Here is a 6,042-nt window from a genome sequence, read left to right as displayed (position 1 = left end):
TTACAAGGGTGAAAAACTTGTGCTTCTGCATACCTTGCTGTTTTCTGATTGCAGGTCTTGCCCTCCTCAACAAAGGATTTTTCTCCTTCCTGAGTCAAGTGCTGTTACACTCACATCTCCTCTTTGTTGTGGTCACTAGAAGAATTTGTGTGGGCATACAATGAAATATATATTTTTAAGAAATAGTGATAATATCTGTGTCAAGACTCTTAGTTAATCTTTGACTTAATTATGTGTCTTTACTCTTTTTCACTCATAGAATTAACACGTCCACAAATTGCCTAAACAATTCTTCAAGTCACAAGACAGATACTTGATTGACAAAGTTGAATTTTTTGAGGTCTCTCAACAGAATGGCTTCACACCTCAGAGACTCCTTTAAGCCCCACTTACCAGAAAATGACCCTTTATTAGACTGCATGGAGTTTATTCCAACCCAGGTTTCTCCTGTGCAGTGGGAAGAAGGTATCTCTAACTAGCCAATGGATCAGCTCAACTTTCCCCAAAATGACAGTGTCTCCTGTGCAAAGCAGGAGCTGCAAGCACTCTGGGAGATGTTTAACTCCTTGTTGCAGCCAGAAAAACCGAGCAAGGAGCAGATGATTTCTCAACTTGTCTTGAAGGAGTTTCTCATCACTAGTAAATGCAAGGACAAGTTTGCCTTTAAAGAGAAATGGGAATCAAGTGACAGAAACATGGGGAGATTCATGGAGGGTCTGACTGATGAGTACTTGAAGCCTCCTATCATGGTGAGTACCTTGGTTGAGAGATAATTAAGTCAGCAATTAAGACAGTCATTTATATTTGAGGAAAAGTAGAAAGTTCTTTTTGTTTTTTAATTGGTAAGACTGTATCACTGCCCCACCTCCAACATGTTTCAAAAAGAGACTACCTAATGTTCTATATTACTATGAATAAAACAGAGAAGAGCCCATGGATTGTTGGACGGATGTGATTTTTATTAAATTATTTAAATGATGACAGAGACATTGGGATAAGACATCTGAGCAAAGCCTTAATCAGTTTAGAAAAGATACCTTGGGCTTTGAAGTTGGCTTATTTAGGGTGCTGGTTACATCCTAATCAGGAGTACTGTGTTGCAATCTCAGCACACATTTAAAATTCTGATTCTCAGAAGTAGCCTGTGATCCTGGGACCGGGGCGGGGGCAGAAATTGGAGATTTAATTCAATTAATAGTCCTCCAAATTATCTACTACAAATCATTAAGAACAACTGTCTATGATACCTAAGTTTCAGGATGCTAGAATATTATTTCTGATGTTAAACTATAGCTATCAAATGCATATTTAACACTGACATAACCATAGGATATACCTTGATGAATAATGGTGATGCAAGGCAAATTTTTAAAACCCCAAACTGAACATAGATGTAATTACATTGGATCTTCTTTAAACATCTAGGTTTGCATAATGCTTAGTCACTGACAGAAATGGCCAATGTGGTGACATTTTTTAAACACCCCATAAACACATTTCTAATGTCATTGTACAAATCTCTTCCTGATTAGACCTATCAAACCTTGCTGTATTTCACTAAGACAGCAATTTTGTTATGGGTTCCATAACTTGGCAGGGGGAAAGGGGACAATCCTTAGAATAATGAGAAGCCATTCTTGAAGGGTAAAAGTCCTTATTTTCCAGTATGGACCAACCTCATCTTTCCACGAATGTAATGACCATTGGTGGAACCAAGAAAATGTTGTGGCCATGCATTGCAGAAATATAACTTTACCTTTTCCCTGGGAAAAGGTACAATTGTGAATAGGGACTTTAGAGAACATAACTTGTGAATGACAGAATAATACCATCAGAGATGAGAAATAGACAAATGACCTAAACAATATTCCAGTAATGCCATACAGTCAGTTGGTGGGCAGGATTTCTGTCATCCACACATCCACAGATTCATTGGCAATTGTCATTTGGCTTTGTTTACAGGTTCAAATCGCCATGCAGGTGCAGGAAGCCCTCTTTTCTGAGACCATGTCCTTAAAAGAAGCCATCAACCTTCTGAAAGAGCAGCAATCATCAAGAAGTTCAACACAAGAGAATGCAAGGACACCCTTTCCGGTCTCCCAAGACGTGTTATTAAAAACAGGAGAGTGTCAGGAAGCTGCACAGAGGAGGTATATTGTGTAGGAATCCCTTCATGGGCACAGTTTCATCGAGTGTCTTATTTCCACAGGACATGAAGACAATGAAGATGGCCAAAACAATACCTGGCACACTAGGGATGTAAATGGTGTTAATAGTAGTCCTGGAAATCAGATTGACTCCCTTATCATTATCCAAAAAGAACAATTTCCAGATCCTGAAGACAGAAGGGTTTCTTATAAAAACCCTCATAATTACAGCAGAACAAGTCAAGTCACCTCCAGGTACCAGGAAGAATCTCAGAAGGGAACTCCTCCTGAAGATGGCCCTATGGAGGTACAATCAGAGATTACCTCCAGGCTAGAGCAGACTGAAGACTTCCAGATTCATGATGCAAACTCCACTTTTGAGAGTCACCAAGATAGACTCCACAGAGACCCAAAGACATACAAATGTGAGGAATGTCAAAGAATCTTCAAATATCCCTGTAGACTTTCAGCTCACCAGAAAACACACAAGAAGAAGAGGTCATTTTTCTGTCCTGGGTGTCATAAAGGCTTCCATACTTGCTCAGACCTGAGAGTACACGAGGTCATACATAGGCAAAATAAGCCTTTCCAATGTAGTACATGTGGGAGGTCTTTCAGCAGTCAAACCAAAGTGCAGACTCATGAGAGGATTCACACAGGAGAGAAGCCTGCACCAGCTCTGTGTGTAATCGTAGCTTCCGCCTGTCATCCACATACCACTGTCACCCGAGGAGTTGCCATAGGTCAGACTGAACTGTGTACCTTGCAGAGCTACAGCCTCAGTGTCTCATGTGCACATGAAGAAGTATGTCGTTTCCAGACAGCAAGTGTCCATTGAAGATGTGACATGTAAGTTCTGGATTGTTCCCTCTGTCCAGTGTCACATTCCAGTGCCATGTATGGTAAAGAAGGGGTGACCATTGTTCACTAATATTTTTCTAAGGCCTTAAGGTAACTTATAATTTGTGCCTGCTACATATTAAATAAATCAATGGAACTGTAATACAATTGCCTCTTATGTATATTTTGTGTGGTGTGTGTTTGTGATTTTGTGAACTTTTTTTTTTTGCCTCAGTTCCACAGCATGAGGAGACAACAGAGGACTTAGTTGTCAGTTCTTCACTTTTGCCTTCTTTAAAACAGGGTCCTTCTTATTAGGAGCTTTGTACACTGGTACATCTGATACTGCAGATTTCAAACATTCTCTGGTCTCCAGCTCTCATCAGTACAGATGTTCATGACAGTGCCCTGTCATTCCCTCTGTTTTCTACCCTTTTAAGGTGTCAAACTCAAGTTTTAGGCTTGCATGATAAGTGTATCACTCTTTCAGCCCTCTCTCATCCCATAAGTGCTTACTGCTTACAGTTCAAGAATGTACCTCCACATGAGTGGGCAGGGTTCCAAAGTAGTATAAAAATATTCAGTCGATTGCAGTGGTTCAGAGCAGCCTCCAAACTTATTTCATTAAGACTACAGTCTTCATTGCTCTATCCACAGGACACATAGAAAGTTGAATATATGGAAGTTGGTCTGACAGGATAATAGATTACAAGATGCAGATGTTTTCCATGAGCAAACTCCAAAAACTGTAGGCAAGAAAGGAAAAGAGAATAATAGCTGTTTTGAGAAACAGGAACTCTGTGCTTAGCCTAAGCCAGCATGCACAGGGTGATTGACTTGTTGGCACCTTTGTGTTGTGATTTTATTGAGAAAGTTGAGAAGAGTTTCCAGCATCATGTAGAAATGTAAAGGATGATATAAGACTTTCCCCTGATGTCCCTTGTTCAGCCTTAGAGTATGAAAACAAAAGGTTTCCATTATTGAAATCCAGAATTTCATCAGCTGACATCAATTCCAACAGAATCTATGCATTTTCACATTGACGTTTTGATTCTTTTCTTTTCTTTTTATTAAGAGATTTTCTATTTATTTTACATATTGTAGCACGAATCTTAACAGGTCTTATTAATGAAAATAAACCTGGAGCAAGGTATTGAGGTGAAGGGTGGAAGATCAGAGAAACAGAATAAGCCACAGCCACTTCACCTTGCCAGTTCCTCAGCTGATCCTGTTTCCTCAGACTGGAAGCTCTGAGTCCTCATCCAGAATGAATCTCAGTTGAACTGTTGCTCAAAAGCCTAAAAGCTTAACCAGCCCAGTTCCTGGTTTTCATGCCTTATATACCTTTCTGCTTTCTGCCATTACTTCCTGGGATTAAAGGTGTAAGTCACCATGCCTGGCTATTTCCACTGTGGCTTTGAACTCACAGAGATCCGGATGGATCTCTGCCTCCAGAAGGCTAGGATTAAAGGTGTGAGTGCCATCATTTTCTGTCCTCTATGTCTGTCTACAGGCTGTTCTGTACTGACTCCAGATAAATTTATTAGGGTGTATGATATATTGGGGAACACAATATCACCACAATATATCAACCACAGATTCCCTGTCCTCCCTCCTCCCACCCTCCAGAATTCCCCGCCAACCCACCCCCCATTCTCACCTCCTCCAATGCAAAGTCTCCTCAGGGGAGTCAAAAGAGCCTGGTACATTCAGTTGAGGCAGATCGAATACCCTCCTCCCTGCACCAAGGCTGAGCAAAGTGTCTCATCACAGGCACTAGTTTCCAAAAGGCTGGCTCGTGCACTAAGGACAGGTCCCAGTCTCACTGCCTGGGTGCCCCCTAAACAGTTCAAGCTAATCAACTGTCTCTCTTATCCAGAGGACCTAGTCCAGTGCCATCGGGAATCCTCAGCTATTGGATCACAGTTCATGTGTTTCCACTAGTTGGCTAGTATAGTCTCTGTACTTTTTCTAATCATGGTCTTGATATTTCTTGCTCATATTATCCTTCCTCTCTCTCATCGACTGGGCTCCTGGAGCTCCTCCTGGGGATCTGCTATGGATCTTTGCATCTGCTTCCCTCAGTTACTTGATGAGGGTTCTCTCATGACAGAGTGTTCGGCCATCTGATCACAAGAATAGGTCAGCTCAGGCACCCTCTCAACCACTGCCAGTAGTCTATAGAGGAGCTATTTTTGTGGCTTCCTGGGGACCTTTTAGCACTCTATTTCTTCCTATTCCCATGGTGCCTTCATTTAAGGTGGTATCTCTTTCCTTGTTCTCCCATTCTGTTCCTGATCCAACTAAGACCTCCCGCTCCCCTAAGTTCTATTTCCCCCAACACTTGCCCTCCATTACCCCCCCACCCCCAGTTTGCTCATGTAGATCTCATCCATTTCTCTGTCTCTGGGCAAACTCTGTCTTTTCTAGAGTCCTCTTTACTAGCTAGCCTCACTGGAGCTGTGAGTTGCAGTCTGGTTATCCTTTGCTTTACCTCTAATATCCACTTATGAGTGAGTACATAACATGATTGTCTTTCAAAGTCTGGATGGTATTTTCTAGTTTCATCCATTTGCCTGTAAAAACCTCATGATGTCATTGTTTTTCTCTGCTAACTAGTACTCCATTGTGTATAAGTATCATGTTTTATTTATCAATTCTTGAGTTAAAGGGCATCTTGGTTGTTTCACGGTTCTGGTTATTACAAATAATGCTTCTATGAACATAGTTGAGCATGTGTTCTTGTAGTATGATTGAGCATTCCTTAGGTATATGCCCAAGAGTGGTATAGCTGGGTCTTGAGGAAGATTGATTCCCAATTTTCTGAGAAACTGCCATACTGATTTCCACAGTGGCTGTACCGGTTTGCATTCCCACCAACAGTGGAGGAGTGTTCCCCTTACTTCATATCCTCTCCAACACAGCTGTCTGCAGTGATTTTGATCTTAGCCTTTCTGACAGGTGTAAGATGGTATCACAGAGTCATTTTGATTTGCATTTCTCTGATGGCTAAGGATGCTGAGCAATTACTTAAATGTCTTTCAGCCATTTGAGA

The 6,042-nt window shown here is 41.3% G+C and overlaps 1 pseudogene; it reads left to right on the top strand.

Moving 5' to 3' along the window:
• The first annotated feature begins 353 nt into the window (after positions 1–353).
• LOC131899419 (zinc finger and SCAN domain containing protein 4F-like) lies at positions 354–2,163 on the top strand (annotated as a pseudogene).
• Positions 2,164–6,042: the final 3,879 nt, after the last annotated feature.

This window comes from Peromyscus eremicus, chromosome 1 (assembly GCF_949786415.1).
Source record: "Peromyscus eremicus chromosome 1, PerEre_H2_v1, whole genome shotgun sequence".
Taxonomy (NCBI): Eukaryota; Metazoa; Chordata; class Mammalia; order Rodentia; family Cricetidae; genus Peromyscus; species Peromyscus eremicus.
This window is presented reverse-complemented; position numbering and strand designations above follow the sequence as displayed.